At 38.6% G+C, this 21,737-nt stretch overlaps 1 protein-coding gene, 1 non-coding gene and 1 pseudogene across 2 annotated transcripts in view; 2 read left to right on the forward strand and 1 right to left on the reverse strand.

Annotated features, from left to right (window-relative positions):
• The window catches only part of LOC102730838 (cilia- and flagella-associated protein 44-like), a 60,030-nt pseudogene extending 52,836 nt beyond the window's left edge, over positions 1 to 7,194 (reverse strand).
• The window catches only part of LOC115940224 (uncharacterized), a 695,973-nt gene that overhangs the window by 57,030 nt on the left and 617,206 nt on the right, over positions 1 to 21,737 (forward strand). The gene's annotated exons all lie outside the window — the stretch shown is intronic.
• TRNAM-CAU (transfer RNA methionine (anticodon CAU)) lies at positions 16,956 to 17,028 on the forward strand. The gene has a single exon. It is a non-coding gene; the product is annotated as a tRNA-Met (tRNA).

The following is a 21,737-nucleotide window of genomic DNA, read 5'->3' on the forward strand; positions in this document are numbered from 1 at the left end:
TGGAGTATTGAGGTCTCCTACAATTAACATATTGTTATCAGTATGACTCTTTATTTTGGTTAACAGTTGGCTTATGTAGATGGCTGCTCCCATGTTGGGGCTGTAGATATTTACAATTGTTAGATCTTCTTGTTGGTAGACACTTTAAGGATGATATACTGTCCTTCTGTGTCTCTAACTACAGTCTTTAGCTTAAAATCTAATTTGTCTGATATAAGAATTGTTACCCCAGCTTTCTTTTGTGGCCCGTTGGCATGAAAGGTGGATCTCCATCCTTTCACTTTCAGTCTGGATGTATCTTTAGGTTCAAAATGAGTCTCTTGTAGACAGCAAATAGATGGGTCCTGTCTTTTTATCCAATATGTAACCCTGTGCCATTTTATGGGAGCATTTAGGCCATTCACATTGAGAGTGATTATTGAAAGATATGAATTAATTGTCATCATGTTGCCTGTGAAGACCTTGTTTCTATAGATTGTCTCTGTATATTTCTGTTCTATATCATTCTTGGGTGCTTTCTCCTTTTATAGAACCCCCCCCCTTATTATTTCTTGCAGGGCCGTCTTATTGGTCACATATTCTTTCAGTTTCTGCCGTTCTTGGAAGCTCTGCATCTCTCCATCCATTCTAAATTACAGCCTTGCTGGATAAAGTATTCTTGGCTGCATGTTCTTCTCGTTTAGTATGCTGAATATGTCTTGCCAGCCCTTTCTGGCTTGACAGGTCTCTGTGGATAGGTCTGACATCATTCTGATGTTCCTCCCTCTGTATGTAAGGAATCTCTTCCCGCTAACTGCCCTTAAGATGGTTTCCTTGGTTTAAGATTTGTGAGTTTTACTATTACATGCTGGGGTGTTGGCCTGTTTTCCTTGATCTTGGGAGGGGTCCTCTCTGCCTCCAGGACACGAATATTTGTTTCATTCCCCAGATTAGGGAAGTTCTCTGCTATGATTTGCTCAAATATATCTTCTAGTCCTCTCTCTCTCTCCACCCCCTCAGGGATTCCAATTATTCTGACATTGGAATGCTTCATGGTGTCACTTATTTCTCTGATTCTATTTTCATGGATTTTGAGTTGTTTTTCCCTGGCATCCTCTTTTTCCTCCTTTTCTATCAATTGGTCCTCTATATCACTAATTCATTCTTCTGCCTTGCTTACCCTAGCTGTTAGATTATCTAGATTAGATTGGATCTCATTGATAGCATTTTTAAGTTCTGCAAGTTCAGCTTTCATTTCTGCCCTTAGAAACTCTATGTTGCCATTAATTGATTTCTCCATTCTAGCTATTGTCTTCACAACTGCTACCCTGAATTCCATTTGGTTATATCTTGGTTATATCTGTATCCATTTGTAAATCTATGGCAGAAGTCACACTCTGAGAGTCTTTCCTATGTTGTGGGTTCCTCCTCCTAGTCATTCTGTTGAGGGGTGGTTGAGGGAATGTACAGAGTCCAAATTATTAACCACAACCCCAGCAAGATGCATCTGTTTTATAGGGACCTTAGGGTTGTCGCCTCTTGTTCTCCCAGCCTATCTTCTGGGGGAGGGGCCTGCCATGCTGTTACTCAGGCAACCGTGTTTGGGCAGAGTTGCCCTGGCCCCTGTGGGGGGTATGGGCTCAGTGAAAACCGGTTTTGGGGGGCTTTTGTTCTCTGACGGCTTTCCCTGGTGGCTTTCCATGTCTCTTCTGAGAGTCAGAGCAGAAGAGACCGTTTCCAACCCTCTGCCTCAGAGCAGAGAGATTGCCATCTGTTCTTCAGTGAGCTCTCCAGGCCACACTATCTCCATTTCTGTCTGTGCTGCTATAAACTGCAGTGCTTCTAGTCCTCGCCTCCAGGTTGGGGCACATCTCTGCCCTTTGTGCTTCTAAAACCGCCAGCCACCCCCAGTTCACACGTGCGGCCACTGCTCCAGGTTTCAGTGTGAGGGGCTGCCCTAAAGTCCTTTCCCTGTGGCTACCGGTCTGCAAGTCTGTGCCCGGTCCCCCAACATGTGGCAGGTTTTTGCATTCCTGTGTTATTTCACCTTCCTGGCAGCAGTGCTTATGGCAGCTCCCTCCCCCTTCTGTTTATCTTCGGATATGTACCTGCGGAATCACAGCTCCCAACTTCATACCTTGAAACCAACCACCTGTGATACTCTGTTTGTAGAGATCCAGATCAATCTTCTTATATCTCAGGCTGATGTCGTAGGTGTTCAGAGTGGTCTGATAGATATCCAGCTCAATTCCAGGGACCAGTTGGAGTAGGGTCCCCTACTCCTCCACCATCTTTTCTGATAAGTCAACTGTTATATTATTATTTAGGCCTACAAACATGTTATGAAGAGTAGAATAACCATACAAATTAAAATGATCATGTGTCAACTGTATATTTGCATGGATGATATAATAATCATAACATTAATGGAAATCTCTTAATGGGAGAAAACACCCAGAATTCCAAAGAAGAAAACACTGTCATTTTTGTATTCCCTTCCAATCCTAGTCCAAATGCATTTGACCTTTTTACGTAACTGTAATCATAATAGAGATAAAATTTAGTATTGTCTTTTGTGATAATATACTGTATTTCCCCATATTTCTTTCTTTTTTCATTTTTTATTAAGTTTTTAAATTTTAATTCCAGTATAATTAACATACAAGGTTATATTAGTTTCAGGTGTATAATCTAGTGATTCAGCAATGCTATACATTACTCAGTGCTCATCATAAGTGTACCCTTTAATCCCCATCACTTATTTCACCCATTCCCCCACCCACCTCACCTTTGGTAACCATCAGTTTGTTCTCTATAGTTAAGAGTATGTTTTTTGGATTGTCTCTTTTTTTCTTTGTTTCTTAAATTCCAGTTATGAGTGAAATCACATGGTATTTGTCTTACCCTGACTGACTTATTTCACTTAGCATTAAACACTTTAGACCTATCCACGTTGTTGCAAATGGCAAGACTTAATTCATTTTTATGGCTGAATAATACTCCATTGTATACATATACCATCTATTCTTTATCTTTGCATCTGTCAGTGAACACTTGGGCCATTTCTGTAATTTGACTATTGTAAATAATGTTGCAATAAACATAGGGGTGCATGTATCCCTTTGCATTAGTGTTTTTGTATTTTTTGGGTAAATACCCAGTAGTACAATTATTGGATAATAGGATAGTTCTATTTTTATTTTTTTAATTTTTTTTTAAATTTTTTAAATTTTTTAAAGATTTTATTTATTTATTTGAGACAGAGAGAATGAGAGAGAGAGCACATGAGAGGGGGGAGGGTCAGAGGGAGAAGCAGGCTCCCTGCCGAGCAGGGAGCCCGATGCGGGACTCGATCCAGGGACTCCAGGATCATGACCTGAGCCGAAAGCAGTCGCTTAACCAACTGAGCCACCCAGGCGCCCAGGATAGTTCTATTTTTAACTTTTTGAGGAATTTCCTTGCTGTTTTCCACAGTGTCCGTACCAGTTTGCATTCCCACCAATAGTGTACAAGGGTTCCATTTTCTCCACATGCTCACCAACACTTTTTGTTTCTTGTCTTTTTTAATTTTAGCCATTCTGACAGGTGTGAGATGATATTGTAGTTTTAATTTGCATTTCCCTGGTGATGAGTGACGTTGAGCTATTTTCCCATATTTCTACATAGTTTTTATTTTTTTATTTTTTATTTTTTTAGATTTTATTTATTTATTTGAGACAGAGAGAATGAGAGACAGAGAACATGAGAGGGAGGAGGGTCAGAGGGAGAAGCAGACTCCCCGCCGAGCAGGGGGAGCCCGATGCGGGACTCGATCCCGGGACTCCAGGATCATGACCTGAGCCGAAGGCAGTCGCCCAACCAACTGAGGCACCCAGGCGCCCCTCTACATAGTTTTTAAAACTACTATTTTATATGGCTGTGTCATTAAATGCTCCATTAAATACAGGTATCATACTTTGTTTAACTATTTTTCTATTGCTGGTCTTCTGGCTTTATTTACTCTTTAAGGGAAGATATCCCAGAAAGGAATAGTAAAAAGTTAAAAGTGTTGCACCTTAACTGGTGGAAAATAAGTTGATGAGAGGAAAGACTCTAAGGTTTGTGTTGCCTCCCTAAGTCTAGGATCACTTGCACAGCCCAGTGGTCTCATACATTAGAGTGCAGCTGAGGTCTGTAGTGAAGATGCAGATTGGGAAGACTTTGGTGTATAATGGTCATTCAAGACATGGGACTATAATCAGATGACCCAGGTTTCATGTGTATAGTTCAAGAGAAACTGAGGACATGACTCTAAAGGACAGTGACATTTAAAGGACAAACAGATGGAGCAAAATGCAAAGGAGACTAAGAAGAGATGGTTAGAAAGAAACAGTGTCATAGAAACTAAGAGAAACTGCGGCAGGCAGTGATGGTATGACTTGCATGAGGGCAGAGGTGATTCTGGAATGTAGGGCTACTGATTTCTCCCCTAGACGTAGTTCTGCCACTCTGGGGGTAGGCACACATATCTTCTTTAACATTTTGTATTTTCTGCTTGGTTTCAGTCAAGGATAGGATGCCTCCATCTTCCTAGATCTGTTTTGATTCCTTTAAACTATGTTAGTTTCTCAATCTTAACATGTTAAAATCTAAGAACAGAATAGCTTGGTTTAAAGAAAATAATTTTTTGTGTATTTCCACTGCTGTATTATAGCAATCGTTCCCAAAAGCTGGTTCAAGGGCACCAGAGTTTCTGTTTCAGTAGATTTGAGGGGGCCTTGTGGGTGTGCATTTTTAACAAGCTCCCGGGTGACTCTGATGCACATTTAAGTCTGGGAGCCCCTTATTTATTAACCAGAAGAATGTAAAAAGAGATTTTATAATGGGACATCTCGAGATTTGCCATACCAGAGGTTTAGGTAGATGGAGTATGTAGTCTCAGTTTTCATGACAACTTATTCTCATAAAGAGTTGGTCCAGAGCACACATATTTGGTGAACTTCTCTTCTGTTCAGAATACTCGGCAGGAATCTGAGGACATTAAAAAGAAGATAGCATGAATACAAAATAGAATGTACTCATAATGTCCAGAGAAAATGAGATTTGTTAAATAGATATTTGTGAAGTGGAACATGTTTCAAAGCTAATCACAGCCAGTGGGAAAAGGAGAGTGGTATCACAGGATGCTTCCTGCTAGGGCCCCTCACCTGCATGCCCCTGCATTTCTTGCTCCTCTTCATGGGAACCACATGTTGCAGTAGGAATGTACCTTGGACTTGGCATGAGACACCTTTGTTTGGAAGCCTGCTTTGCCCCTTGCCAGCTGAGTGGCCCTCAGAAAGTTCCTTAACCTTTCTGAGCCTGAAATTCTTGTCTGGTTAAACATAATAACACGAGCATGAAGAGTATTTTGACAATGTAAACATGAAATGATATTTATAATTAACTCCGAAAGGAGCAGTTTCCAGTATGCTCACTTTCTAATGCATATTTGTGAAATACAAACATTAAAAATGTTTAAAAATGATTGATTTTAGATATTCTTCTATTGTTTGGGTGTGATGTGTATTTAACTTGATGTCTTATAGCAGTGGTTCCTAAAAGCTGCTTTAAGGGTACCAGAAATTCTGGCTTGGTAGACCTGGACTGGGACCTTTTAACTTATCCTTTTTATTAATGAATACAGACATTTCACACTCTTATTTAATGTTGTATGAAATTTACAGATAAATTAAATTCATGACTAAATATTAGTGATTGGTTCTGGAATATGCATTAAAAATTATACCTCCCATTCTTTTCCCACTGAAAATTGCTGAACTTTAAGTTTGACTTTTTTTTTGCAAAAATATTTGTATTTTTAAAGTCTTTAATGAATTATTTCCTTTCATTCACATTTATTCCTTTTAGCTAAGCTAAAAATGTGACCTTTTAATTGACAATTTAAATACCTATCTTTAATTCTTTTGTTCTGAAAGAGATGGTTTTGATTTTATTATAAAAGCTTGTGTGCTTTTAAAATCTTTCCTTCATTCTTACTATTCCCTTCATCTTATGAGGCCTCTTAGAAACAACAGGTGTTTCTTTGTGGTGAGATTTGACTTAATTAAAATTGAATGAAATGAGAGGAAGGAACCTTGTTCTGGTAGGTTTGTTGCTCTCAGGAAGCTCTTTAGTAAGCATTGTAATGAACCTCCTTCTAGTTGATGAATGAACAGATCTTATCTTTATTTAGAGACTTTGCTAGATGGGAAGAGTAGTATTGAAATATTTTTCTTTAAACAAGATCTTAGAGCTAAAAAGACTAATTTCAGTGATCTTCTCCCATTGACTTAGGGTTTAAATTTATGAGTACTCTACCACCATTTTTCAGTCAGTGTTTTCCTGACTCTAGACTTAAGGCTTAGTTCTGTCATCTGTTTGAGGTCTCCATCAACCTTTTAATGACTTAACAATTTTAAGCTTACATTTAAGTGCATGTCTTAAAATATGAATAATTTCCTAATTTTCATTTTAAAAGCCCAATTGCAGAGCCTTTAGTGGTCCTTACCTCCCTCAGGTGGCAGGGCAGAGGCTTTCAATTCCATTCTGCTTAAAATTGCTTGCTCCTTTCCCTCTTGATCCCTTTTGTGTGCTTGGTCATTTCCAATACATTTGCAAGTTGTTTGCTTTCTTGGTTTTTGTCCCTTTCTCTCCACTAGAATGTGAACACCATGAGATCAGAGACTTTTGTTCACTACTTTATCCCCATGTATAAAACAATGGTTGGTACTCAAAAATAATTTGTTGAATATATGTTTGTTTGTTTGTTTATTTATTTATAACTGGGCAGACCTGTGTCCTAGGTAGTCTCCTTATTTTTTTTACTTGATTTTTTTTCCTTTATAATCTGGAAATCTTCCTTATTTTTAAGAGCCTTACCATCTGCTAGGGATTGCTAAATTTCTGATTTTTATCTGCATGTAAAGGTCAGAAGAAAGCCCTACTGGGTGGAGTATTACCAAGGGCACTTCACTGTGGCTGCAAAAACCTCTGCTCACCCTCACCTTCTCCTCTACTTAATTGCTCTTTTCTGCTAGGTTTCTCAGCTTTGTTGTTTACGTTGCCTGTGAATGCTGACAGAAAACGTGTGATTCCTGGGTCAAAGACAAGGGATGGTTTATTATTTATGGAAATAGCAATAACCAGAGTATCATCATTTTCTTTTGCCATTTCCTCAAATCCCAGTTCCCACATGGCGATATGACAAGTAGTCAGGTGACACCTGCACACATAATGGGTTATATTATAGCAGAGGAATCCTAAGGTTAGGGAATCCAAACCTTTTATAATGGGCTACAAGCATATTTGTCCTTTACCCCAAAGGGAGACAATCTTTGTAATACTGGGCAGTAAACAAATCCACCCTTTGCTGTGCTGTGGAGGAAGACACTATCTCTATCTACCAAGGCTATTCACTACACAAACGTCCTTGAAAAGATGTCCAAAACAAGAGCAATCAGTGCTTTTATTCTCAAGAACAAATAAAACAATCAGAACCAATCCTGTAAACTATCAAGGTTTATCTTATAAAGCTAGGTGACTTTCTTTTTAATTTTTTTAAAGATTTTATTTATTTGAAAGAGAGATAGCGAGAGAGAGCATGAGCAGGGAGGAGAGGGAGAAGCAGGCTCCCTGTGAGCAGGGAGCTCAACACAGGGCTCAATCCCAGGACCCTCAGATCATGACCTGAGCCAAAGGTAGATGCTTAACCAGCTGAGCCACCCAGGTACCCCTTTCTTCTTAATTTTCTATATTGTCCTTTCTACTTAGCCTTAATGATTAATGATTGTATTAATGATTTTCACAGAATTCTTCCTGTGAAGAGGAAGTCTAGGGCAGTTTTACTACTCATAACAACTTTGGCCAGTGAGTTGAAGCTTATCTGAATACAGAGCCAAAAAATAGTATTGTTTACAATTGTTCCTTCAGGAAGCAGAGTGGGGATAGTTTCCCCCAGAAGGATAGCTAGGACTGTTTTCATGCTAGGCCAGCAGTAGGCTTGAATATGCCATTTCCATTTGACATGAGAAGGTTGGTAGGCCTTTTGCCCTGTGTTAGTCATTAAGTCTGAGTTGACCCACCTTCAAAATGGGAATATCAGGCTGGTGAGTCAGAGACCTCCATGGGTCAGAAGTTCAGTTTTTACAAAATCCTAATGGCAAGCTAATAGCAGCATTTCAGAAGGAGTACACCTGGTATCTATGTCAAGGAGGCAAGAAGTCCAAAACTCTAGGAGACACCTATGGGTGTAGGCTGCCTCCCTTTGCTTGAGGCTCCAATAGGCAAAATTAGTCACGGAGTCCCATAGCTCAATAGGTTCATTAGGGTGGTAGAGCTTCAAAGGTAGAGAATATGTCCCAGCTTTTTTATTCCTTAATCTCAATTTCTGGGTTGGGTGGAAACACAAGGTAAGGATATTTTCCTTTTTCTAGGGCCCTCAGGCTGAGTGAGTAAGATACACAGGGCCAAAACCAAGATGGGACCTAGGAATTTAGGCCACTTCTGACTTAAGTCTTAAGTTAAAGGTGCAGAATAAATCACTGAGCTTATTTCAAGCCCATGCCATCAGGGTGAAAGAAAATACATGCATTGGGGCCCAACACCTCAGCCAGGAAGAAATAAGATGGCTTCATTGCCGGAAGTGTCTGCTATCTCTCTTTCATGCAGACACCAGGAAAAGAATCATCTCAGTAAAACTCTTTTGGAGTGTGAATTTATGCAATAATTAACAAAAATTGTAAAAATGTATTAAATATGTGTATTGATATTTACTTTCATATTACCAGCAGGGAAATAACATTCCACAGATTGCATTTTGGAAATGGATTAATGAGCCTCTCGCTCATTTTAGACCTTTTAAATCTCTTAAATGGTATTTCAGTTATAAAAGTGCTTTCATCCTTCTTCCTTTGAATGGGTCAGAAGTTTACTGATGTATTATTTAAATGGCTTTCAAAAAACATTTTTGGAATTATCAACATTTCACTAGCCAGAAGCGTACTCACAACCAATTTCTGGATAAGCAATGTTATTGTCACACTATTTCCCATGTCATTCATGTCAGAGAGGGTCCAGTTTCATCATCAGCCTCCCTTCCCCAGCTTCACTTAATTAACTTTTGCTGATGTCTGGTAAATCTCTATCCTCAGCCATGGTTCTCTCATGAGATCCAGACCTTCCTATCCAACTACTTACCAGACATTTACATCAATCAGAGCAAGTATCTCAGAAGTGGCCTTAATAAAAAAATAATATATATTTCTCCACCTCTTCCATCCCCAAATCTGCTCCTTCCCCCTTCCCCCTTTTCATAGGCATCCACTCTGTTACCCACATCAGAAGTTGGGTGGTTAAAGCACTTCCCATGTCCAGATTGATCAGTGATTCTTGCTAGCCCTGCCTCCTGATAATGTCTTACATCTGTCCCTTCCTTGTCATTCCCGTGGCCCTTCCTTAAATTCACACTCTTATCTGAACTCTCTGATAAACTGCTGGGATTGCTTGTCCCCATTCTATTATCTGCGTATTATCTATTATAACCAAGAGATCTTTCTAAATATATCATTGATCATTTTATTCCCTACTTAAAATTCTTCAATTTGACTTCATATCAGCTGAAGGATTAGACTTCAACTCCTGGCATCGAACGACTGGCCCTTGTTTACCTTTCCAGTTTATGTGCTACTATGGTGCCTAATGTTGAACTTTTTTTCTTGTTCACTCAGTACACAATTTGTTTGAAATGGAGTTTGACTTGTGAGACCAGGATACTAATTTATGTCTTTCCATTTTATTTATTTATTTGTTTGTTCATGTATTTATTTTTAAAGACTTTATTTGAGAGGGAGAGAGAGCACAAGTGGGGGGACAAAGGAAGAGGGAGAAGCAGACTCCCCGCTGAGCAGGGAGCCTGATGAGGGACTGGATCCCAGGACTCTGGGATCATGACCTGAGCTGAAGGCAGATGCTTAACTGCTTAACTGACTGAGCCATCCACCCACCCGTTTCTCCATTTTAAATGGAGAAATGAGAGATGATTCAGCAGTAATTTGAAATGATTCTAAAGTCTGGAAAAAGAACCTACGATAAAAATAAGTGCATTTTTTAGAACTTAATACAGGACATGTATCCTGAAAAAGAATTTTTTCCTGTTTTTTGTATGCATTTTTATGAAAAATATTGCTAAGGTATAACCTTATTGTTTGAAATGAGTATCTTTGAATAAAATGGCAAAAAATTGGGATTATCCTTCCTAGGAAATTCAAAATCTATGATTATCAACCCTGAGGAAAGTTTAATGATTTAAGGCAGCTTAGTTTTGTTGGAAGTATAAAACATGATTTGATAAGGATTTATAAAAAGGATTTATCAAAAGAAATTTATAAAGTTTAGGTATGTCCTAGGATTTCTTAATTAGGACTTGACTAATTTAGATGTCCCTTATAGTTAGCCTAATAAAAATCTTAATTCCTAAGTTCATGTGGAATTTTATTTGGTTCAAAATCTCAGGGTATAACATAGCTTTCAATTTTAAAAATAACTCAAGTGATTCTTTAAAAATGTATTTGAATGTGTGAAACACTAAAACATGTTTCAAAATAAAAATATATAAAAACTTATACAATGAAGTCTCTCTCTACCCTGGGTTCCATGTGTTCAGCCTTCTTTTCCCAGCTCCATAATCAGGAAACCAGGAATATCAGTTTCTTATGCATCTTTCCAGGGCTCCTTTATGTATATACAAGTAAATACAAATATGTATTTTTATTTTTATCCATTTCTAATGCAAATGATAGCATAATATATACATGGTGTTCTACATCTGGTGTTGACATATTTTCTGTGCAGAAAACTTAGGAACTAAATTATAAATGGAGGGTTTCATAGAGGTATTAAAGATTTCTTGGATATGTGTTCTTAATACGCACTTATCTACTTAAGGATTATCTGAAGCAAATACTGAATCTGAAGTTGGACTCCTCTAGCCCCTGAGCAGGCTTCTAAGACTTCCCCTCCCACCACTTGCTTATATTTCTTGAATAGAGATTAATCTAATATTAGGCTACAGACAAAACTGAAAAGGTAAAACTACAACTAAGAACAGCAATTAATAACAAATTTCTGGCATTAAATATGAATGAAATTTATATTATCTGTGACAGTGTAATGGTGGATATAAATAAGAATATTTATTCTAATCATATCAGGATAACTTTCCACAAAAGTAGGCCATAATCTGCATACTCCTGCTCTTGCCACCCATCTCCATCTCCCCACTGACCCCAAGCCTGTGCTACTGTTGAGGACTTTCATGTAGAGTTCACCCAGAACTATAACAGGCACCCTCCTAGTCATCTGCCCTGGGGCAAGGATCCAGAGTAGGTCATAGGAATTAGTACAGGGTGGAGAACGGGGCTCTGGATTTGGCATCTAAAATGTGGATTCAAGTTCTGGTTCCTGTCTCTTATTAGCTGGTAACCGTGTCAAATATTTAACTTTAAAAAAAATTGAAGTACAGTTGACATGCAATACATTAGTTTCAGATGTTCAACATAGTGATTTGGTAAGTTTATATTATAAAGCTTTTAAAGAATTTTGTAGGGACCCAATATTTTTATCTATGAATGAGGCTGATAATTTCTACACTGGAAGGTAGTGGATAATACCAAACATAGAATGTGAAAATGCCTCACATTTTTTCAGAAAAATCAACCTGAGGGTTTGCTGTTAGAGTTTTGTTTTGAGGTTAGTAATTGTTTTGTTGTCCTTTAGTTTTTATCTTGGGCATGTCTTGCTCACTCTAACAAACTTTTTTTGTATTTTGGTGGTAAATTTACCTTGTTTAGTGGGTTTTGACTTAAAATAGCTTTTTACAGTTACTCAAAAATGTTTAGGTTGCTTCCAAAGGCTACTCTTCCTGTCAGGCATGATGCGAAACCCTGGGTGTGCCAATGGGACCTCTTTAGTTCATTGGGATCCTCTCCTCTCTACTTGACAAACTCAGTCATCTGGGTCACAGCTTCTCCCACTTGAGTGTGCATTAGCATCACCTGGAAGACTGTTAAAACAGTGATTGCTCACTATTTCATTTTGGTATGTCTGGGGTGGAGTACCAAGAGTTTATATTTCTAATGGGTTCCTAGGTGATGCTGACGCTAATGCTAATGGTTTAGAGACCATATTTTAAGAACCACTGATCTAAAACCTAGGGCACAGTTTCTTAAGGTATGTTTCAAAGAACTGCCTTGTTCAGAAACATCTGAGCCTTTGGTTTCCACCCCAATCTCAAGGAGTCAGATTATCTGGGATTTGGGAGCTACAGGTTCCATCTCAGAGGTGATTCTTATGCATCTTAATGTCGGAGAACCACTGATTTAAATATAACAATTGTCGACTCTAGCTGCACATTAGAATTATGTGAAGAGTTAAAAACCTACTGATACTACCTTTCCCTTGACCCCAAATTCTATTTCAAATGGTCTTCAGTGGGGCCCTAGCACCTTCGGTGATCCTAATGTGCAACGAGGGCTATGGACTAATGACAGGAAGGGCTGAGTTCATCATTTTATGTCTTGGGGTATTAATCTGTGGGAACTGACCTGGGTCTTCTCGGGATTCAAGATTGTTGGGAGATGCAGCCCAAAGTTGTGGCAAACTTCATCTAAGGCTAAGACTGGTAGTCAACCAGAGCCACAGGGTAAGTTGAAAAGAACTCTGAAGAGAGTGCTTTATCTATGTTTGTAGCTATGTTTATAATTGATACTGCAAGCTGTGAATCTAATAGTACTTTGCTAATGATATTTTGCTTAGTCTGAGATTTATTTAAGGGCATTTGTCTTATTCTCCATCAACTAGTGATGGGTCTGGTAGCTCTGTGTATCTTAGGCACTCTTGTATGAAGACTCTTAGATTTATTTTGTACAGTAGCAGAGAGAAGATTTAGGTGGTCAGATTTCAGTTTAATATAACAGGAGAGCTATGTGGAAGGAGTTTTAAGCAGAGACTGAAAATTAAGGATGGGCAGAGATGTTGTAGAAGGAAAAGCGAACACAGGAAGTGATCATGTTTAACCCTTAAGAGGGTAGGATTCTGAGTCCATGAGGGTGTAGGGAGCAGTAAGGGGTCAGGATAGCTCTGACTGGATTCTCCTGAACTTTTCAGGACATTTGGAACCTGCTCTTAAAGACACTCTGAACTTCTAGCTGCTTCCTTAGCCTTGGAGAGATATCTGGAGTACTTCCCGAGGGTCTTAGAACATGAAGCAAGTAGTGCTTAGGTGGGTGCACTGAGTTGCAGCTTCTCTAGACAATATCTTGGAACCCCTGAGGCATCCTGTCCCTGCCCAGATTTCACTAGGGCTCCAAGTTTGGAGCTCTGAAGCATATGGCATTAATGAAGTTCTCTGCCTATCTACTTTGGAGGCAGCAGTCCTGACCCAATGAGCTATATGACCCAAAGTTCAAGTTGTGTGATCTGGGAAAGTCATGCTGTGAGCTCAGCACCTTATCCTGCAACTGTGCCACCAAGTCACAGGCTGTTTGAGGCCCAGTGAGACTGTGGACATAAAGACATGAACATAAAGGTAAACATGGGGTGATCCTCAAGAACAGATGTTTTTGTGCCTAACAAATGCTATTCCAGGTATGCATTTCAAGGTAGGTAGAGTTCAGGGCCATCCATAGGGGATAGAGGGCTCTGTGTGTCTGTCACATCATTATTGAATCAGTGCAGAAAGTATGTAGTGTTTTTTCTCTTCAGTCTGTGGGGATTTTTTCCAGCATAGATTTTATATGTCTGGTCCTGACAGGAATCCACACTGTTCACCTGGCGACCTTGACTGCAACACATGCAGTGTTTTTGGAATTCCAGCAAATGAAATCAACATTTTTCAGTGGGTGTTTCTCCCTGCTTTGTGTGTTTGCTGTAGCTGCACTCCCTTCTCACTTGACACATGCTGGTTTCTCCACATTAGTGGACTTTTCCAGGCCTCTTCTCTTTACACTGGCCCTTTACACAGTCATTTAAAACAGTTATTCAGTTTCATTACTCTGCTCTCACAGCTATGGTAAAAGCTCGAAAGGGAGCCTGGTTACACTGAATTTTGTGCTTGCTTCCTAATTCCTAGAATGACACCTCCACTCCTTCTCATCTCTGCTCCTACTACTATTTACCTGAGCTTGCTTTCTGTTGCAGGAGAATAAGTGGAACACCAAAGGTCAAATATTCCAGGTAGAGTCAGTCTGTTCAGTATGATAATTTTTCAATTAATGGCCTACTATTTGTAAATATCATTGCAAAGAAAATTGAGACCATTCATTTTCTTTCATTTTCTCTAAAACCTCTTTTGTGTTACAACAAACATTTTCCATTTCTTAGTGCTTTATAATTTTGATTGATTTTGATTATATATTTGTAGTTTTTTTTTTCTAAAAAGAAATGCAAAGCCTTAAACATTTTTTTTTCTTTTTTGTTCAGGGAGTCTCTGAAGTAGTCATACTCACATATAAATGAATGAAATAACTGAGAATGATTGTCCCAGGTGGGAGGCCACTGGAATTTCTTGCTCTTCCAACTCCCTCTACTTGCCTTTCCATCTACCACTATACACCCCGAAGTTACTTGTGGACCTTTCCCACCCTATGGGAGGTCAGCTCCTGCTTCCTGATCTAACTTTAATGCAATCCAGGGTAGGGTTTGGTGAGGGATGGAGGCATGGTCAGTCTGACAGTAGCAAGGAGAAGGGGAAGAGGAGGCACTCGAGCTGCCTTATTCTGAGCCTCTCTTTCCACAAAGCCCTCTTCCTGGAAGCCCCTACTCCAGCATTTGCCAGAACGAGGGACATCTGGGGCTTTGAGGACTTGCTTTCTAGTGTAGAAATTCTTACTTCATTCATTGTATCCCACATGGTCTATCAGTGACACCTAAGTAGGATATATCCTTGTGGATTTAGGTCTCCATGACCTAAATGGAGACATCCATGACCTCCATGGATGGTCTTTGGGAAGTCCAGAGACCCACTGAAACTATATATCAGAATTTTTTTGAATGTGCATACATATACATTCCTGAGAATGTACATTTTCCTGGGGAGAGAGTCCATAGTTTTATCAGATTCCCAATGAACTATATGACCCAAAGATATTTTTTTTTTTAAAGATTTTTTATTTATTTATCTGAGAGAGAGAATGGGAGACAGAGAACATGAGAGGGAGGAGGGTCAGAGGGAGAAGCAGACTCCCCGCCGAGCAGGGAGCCCGATGCGGGACTCGATCCCGGGACTCCAGGATCATGACCTGAGCCGAAGGCAGTTGCTTAACCAACTGAGCCACCCAGGCGCCCCGACCCAAAGATATTTTAAAAGGTTAAGAAATAACCACTGAGGTGGTAGTGGATAGCCTGGAGGCAGTGTTTAGTACAACAGCAAATATTTTTGATCATCTACAATATGCCAGCTACTGTTCTAGGCTCTTGGTATATCAGTGAACAAAATACCCTCCAAAATCCTTACCTCATGAGGTTTACATTTCAGCTGGGGTGGTGATGGTGGGGGAGACAGCAAACAGTATAACACATTATATACTATATTAGAGGGTAAGTGGCATGGGAAAATATAGCAGAGTAAGGGAGATCAGGGATCTGATGGGGGAAGTGGTGCTATGATTTCAGGTGGACCTCACTGAGAAAGTGATACTTAGTGAAATCTTGAAGAGGGAAGGAATCATATGGATATCTGATGGAGGAGTGTGCCAGGCAGAGGGCATAGCTAGTACAGTAACTTTAAGGTAGGCATTAACTTCACATGTTTAGAGTGGTGGAATGGATCAAATGAGGGAGAGTGGCAGTGAGTCAGAGGGTAATGGGTGTGTGTGTGTGTGTGCATGTATGTGTGTGTATGCACACACATGCAAAAGGCAGGGTCCTATAGGTCTTTCTGGGCATGACTTTGGGGGAACCCTTGAAGAGTTTTGAGCAGAGGAGAGAATAACCTGACTTAGGTTATAAGAGGATCACTTTAGCTGATGTGTTAAAAACAGACTATAGGGGGCAAGGGCAAGAACAGAGAAACCAGGCTTCCCGGTAATCATTTAGGAGAGAGAATGATGGAGTGGATCATGGTGGTTGTAGCAGGATATTGGGAACTGGTTGTATTTTGAATATATTTGGAGGTAGAGCCAACAAGATTTGCTGACAGATCAGAGGTGGTTTGTTAAAGAAAGAGAGGGTCAACGGACTAGAAGGTGTTTGGTCTGAGCTACTGAAATGGTAAAGTTCATGGGAAAAGCTGGGGATTTTAACTCAGACAGGACTCAGATCACAGCTCTGCTACTTATTGGTTGTGTTGTGACTTGGTTCATGGGCAATTAACTTAGCCTCTCTGACTCTCAGTGTTTTTATCTGCAGACTGGGGACAATCATTCCTTTATTATAGGGATGGTATGAGGAATTACTCTAATGTGGCTGGTGTATAGTGAATTCAACAGATGCTTATCCCTTTCCCCAATCTTCTTTTAGGAAGGAAAGAAGGAAGAAGAGAGACAGAAGATGTGGCTGGGTCGTGGTCCCATCTTTGATGTTCTCTTAATAGGATTCTGTCTTTTGGCTCCATTGTTTAAATCTGTCCTATAGTCTTTGAATGTTCATCTTTTCATCAGCCTCCCGTTTTCTTCTGTAGGGTGCCTGGGGCTACTAACTTGGGGTTCAATTTAGATATTATTTTTATTTCTTTAATACATTATTTTATTGTTATTTACATTAAAAAACCTATTCCTTGTAGTGAAGAAGGAATTCTTTTCTGATGCAATCCATTATCTATGTATACTGTTTTCAAACAAGCCTACCCCATGGGTTTTGTGGGTTTTAATGATTAGGTTATTGGTGTATTGAACATTTTTATGTTATGCAGAAGTACTTGATGCATTGTTATGTAGGTATTTAAGAATGACTTACTGAGGGATGCCTGGTTGGCTCAGTTGGTACAGCACGTGACTCATAATCTCAGGGTTGTGAGTTCAAGCCCCACACTGGACATGGATCCTTCTTAAAAAAAATGATTTACTGAAATTTGGGGTGATTTGTGAAGGTTTTATGGATGGGTTGGGGATGCATTATTATTTTTTCCATTTAAGGTAATGAAATATAGTCTACTACTACTTATTAGTTACTAAACATGCTTTCTGCCATGGCTAGGTTTCGGATATAAAGGATGCCAGAATTAGGAATTCAGAAATTGAGGGAGGAGTGAGTTTGAGCTATTGGGTTATAAGTATACATTTTGTTTCCTTGATTCAAAGACCCTCACTCCCAGCCATTTTAATGTTTCTGAAATTAGCATGTGTTTTGTAATCAATGTATACACTTAATATGATAATATTTCCGGTAGTGTTTTTGATATATTTCAATAAATGGCATTTACTTCTTTGTCCCAATTCAAAACCAATTGAAAAGTAAGAAACAATATGCAAATAGAGAGTGAATCTATTAGTTTTATTGGTGGTAGATTGGATGACATAGCTTACTTTGAGTATTGTAAGTAGTAACAGTTGCTAGGTTGATGTCTTCCACTAATCTGGGTGGAGGAAAAAGGAGACTGAGATCCAGTGCTCCAAGACTGGGACTATGGCTAATTAGCTTAAATAAACTGAGAAATGTGGTTCAATGGTTCTGGTCCTCCAACTGACTGACTCATACCACCTCCGGGTGAGAAGTGAAAGGCTGGCCACAAATCAGGGGTGTCCCAGTTTTCCTCCCTAGCATTATAGGTGCCACAGAATCACTCTGAGTGTCCTTAAGAGAATATGATAGCAACTCCCCTTTGATGGGGAAATGGTTTAGTGCTTCCTGGAGTCCCTAAGGTTAGCCAGTTTTGGGCAGAGAGAGTATTTAGTGGCCTTACTGTCTAGGAAAAGGGATGTAAGTCCTAATTTTCATGTTTTGAGTGTCTAAAAGGAGATACTATCTAAAGAGGCTCTGGGAGAGAAGGTGGAGATGGCGAGTATTTGATTGTCTTTTCTGCCCTTTCGAAAATTAGTCTCAGTACTAAAATATATTTATTAGGAAATCTTATAGGCTTTTGTATGTGTATGTGTTTGGGGAGGGGATAGTGGTTGAAGGGGTAATGGAAATACAAATATATTTTATTATTTTTTAAATTTAAAATGAAGTTGCAAATAGGTGTGGCCTTAATTATTTTTCATTCTTTTTAAAATAGGAAATAATACTCTAACAGTACAAAAGAGAATAAAAATGAGTCTGCTTTTCCTTCAGAATGCCCCTCTCAGAGGCAACCATCATTACCAGGGTTTTGTGAATCCTTCCAGAGATGCTTATGCATTATAAATATTTTGTTTTGCACAAATGACTAATATCAAAGATGCTTCCAGAGAGATACCTTGGATGATCTTTAATAACCTTATAGACATGTATGATATATGAACTCAGTATCAGCTCTACTATTTGGTACTTGACTATAGGAAAAACCCTTTTTGTTAGGCATATAATTAGAAAGCGATGACTTAAAATCTGTTAAAAAGAATCTAAGTATAATGGTTATTGGAGGTGGCATCAAAAAAAAAAAAAGAGAAGAAAGTGGTATCATTTGTACTGTGTTTCAAAATGTATGTTGCAGATTTGTTTTTCCTACAGTGTCTCTGCAATATATGCTTCCATGGTTACCAGGTGATAGACATAATGGAAATAAAAATGTATAGAGGACTGCAATGGAATTATTATTGCAGATTTCCTCTACAGAGGGACATCCATTGTCACCACTGTTTCCTTAGGGCAATTTGGGAACTCAGAGGCCTTGGATATAAAAGGTAGATATGTGCTTATTGGGTAACTGGTACTTTTCTAAGGATGTGTCCTTACCTACTTAGGAATTATGTTATACTGTTTTCAAAAACTGAATTTAAAAGGAAGGCAGTGAGTTAATTTCTAAGATAACATTTGCTGCATTTGCAAAGGTATAAATTCTGGCAGAAGTGCTGTGAGAATGGGGGAAAAAACGCCGTTACATTAAAACAAAAATGTAGACCCTGTTCTTAAGAGCAAGTCAAGATGAAAGTTGCACAACCCTGTACTTTCAATACTCTTACGTTTCAGAAAAAAAATGATTTCCCAGCTGTAAGCAGGTGGGGTGGGGAAGCAGCCTGGAGAAATAGAAAATTCTCTGCATTTCGAATAGATGGGAGTTGTTTTCACAGCTTTCCCTCCACATGTATGACCTTGATCTTGACCACTTACTCAGCCTCTGCAGGTGTACAGTTTTTTTTGTTTTTTATCTGTCAGACTGAGTAGGTAAATCTCTCATGTTGCTTCCAAATCTGACATTCTATCATGTTAGGAAAGGATTTCAGATAGTCCATTCTCTCCTCATCTCATTAAAAACCTGTGAATTCTACATTGAGATTCTTGTCTGGTAATTTAAATTACTGCATTTCTCTCAAAATACTTAACAGCTGGGTAGTCTCACTAGTATTAGGTCTTATTTAGTTATTCCTCAGCAGCACAATCAGATAATCACAACTAATAGCAACTGAAAGCTTTTGGTGACCCACTGAAATCATGGCAATTATACAGATTTCTCATGTAGTATATATATATATATGTATTTTTAAAAAAATCTTTTATACCTATTTCTTTTCTCACAAGCCACAGTCAGAGATTAAACTGAGATTTTAGGAATTAGTTTAGGAATAATTTATTACCTTTAAAAATGATTTAACTACTTTTAAAAAATTTTTAGTGAAATATAAGAAAATATAGAAAAGAGCACAAAGAGTTTAGAGCTCAATGAATTATCATTAGGTGACCATGCTCATGTAATCACTATCCAAGTTAAGAGCTACAATGTTGCCAGTGCCCCAGAAGCTTTCCTTATGCCCCCTCTATACCTTTTGCTCTTTTTTTTTTTTTTTAAAGATTTTATTTATTTGGCAAAGAGAGCACAAGCAGAGGGCTCAGCAGACAGAGGGAGAGGGGGAAGCAGGCTTCCCGCTGAGCAGGGAGCCCGATGTGGGACTTGATCCCAGGACCCTGGGATCATGACCTGAGCTGAAGGCAGCCGCTTAACCGACAGCCACCCAGGCATCCCTACCTTTTGCTCTTTTAAACAAGACTAAACCCCCTTAGGAGACTAAACCCCATGAAATGGTCTTGCCTGTTTTTGAACTTTACCTGTTAAAGTCATATAGTATGTATTTTGTATCTAACATCCTTCACTCAACGTTGTAACATTTATTCATGTTGTTGTTCCATGTACTTGTAGTTCTTTCACTGTAGTAGCTGTCGGGTATTCTGTTGTATGAAACAACAATTATGCATGGATTCTACTGTTAATAGACATTAAGATTGGTTTTAGTTTGGGTCTATTGAGTATACTGCTGTTATGATATGAGCATTTTTGTACATGGATTTGGAGTACCCATTGCTCCAAATTCTGAATTTGGGATTGATAGTTTTAAATTTTAGACATTCCTGTGAATGTGTAAATTTTGTGATTTTAATTTGCATTCTACTGATTACTGGTAAGGTTAATGTATTAGTCAGGGTTCTCCAGAGAAATAGAATCAGTAGGGCAAATATGATGAGATTTATATATATATACACACACATATATAAAAATATTTAATATTTATATTTATAATATTATATACTTATATTTAAATATATGTCTAAATATACATTTTTTATTTATTTTTATTTTATATGAATATATATATTATTTATTTGTATTTATGTATTACGAGGAATTGGCTCATGTAATTGTAGAGGCTAAATCCCACAATCTGCCATCTGTAAGCTAGATACCCAGGAAAGCCAATGTTGTAATTCAATCTGAATCAGAAGGCCTGAGAACCAAAAGAGTTTGTAGTGTAAATCCCAGTCCAAAGGCCAGAGAAGGTGAGATGAGATGTTTAGCTAAAGCAAAGAGGCAGGATAAAAGGGCAGATTCTTCATTCTTCCATCTTTTCTATTCAGGCCCTCAAGGGATTGGATTATGCCTACCCACATCAGGGAGGGCAATCTAGTGAGCCCACTAATTCAAATATTAATCTCATCCAACACTCTCACAGTCATGCCCAGAAATAATGTTTAATTGGGAAACCCTATGGCCAGTCAAGTTGATGTGCAAAATTAACTATCACGGTTGATTTTCAAAGGTTTATGGGCCATTTATTTTGAATTCAACTTCTTTATAACATGATGCCATAAATATCAGTTTCTCTGATACTTTCATTTAATATACTAATATTGGATCTAAATGGTATTTTGCAAATGCTTCAATTGGTAATAGCCATGATCTTTTTAAATTTAAGAGAAATAAGGTCATACGTTAAAAAAAAAAAAAAGTTTGTAGGCCAGTTAGATTTTCATCTTTGTGAAGAACCTGTTCAGATTTCTTTCTGGTTTTCAACTTTCTTTCATCAGTTTTTTTTTTTTTTTATTTTCATCAGTTTTTATTTTAGATATAAAAGTCACTCAAGTTTATTCACCACCTGGTGTGTATCAGACACTGTGGTAAGATCCTTCCATACATTATTATCTCATCCCATCCTCACAGCCATCTAGGAGGGAGGCATTATTGTTATCCTTGTTTTTTAAGTAAGACATCCACGGCAAAGAAGGACCCTAGATCACAAACCTAGAAAACAGCAGAGTGCAGATTTAACCCTTACACTTAGACTCCAAGATGCAAGTCTTACCACTTCAGCTACTTTTCTTCATTGAGCTTTGCC

Source organism: Leptonychotes weddellii, chromosome 1 (assembly GCF_054177405.1).
Source record: "Leptonychotes weddellii isolate Sample4059 chromosome 1, ASM5417740v2, whole genome shotgun sequence".
In the NCBI taxonomy this organism is placed as follows: domain Eukaryota; kingdom Metazoa; phylum Chordata; class Mammalia; order Carnivora; family Phocidae; genus Leptonychotes; species Leptonychotes weddellii.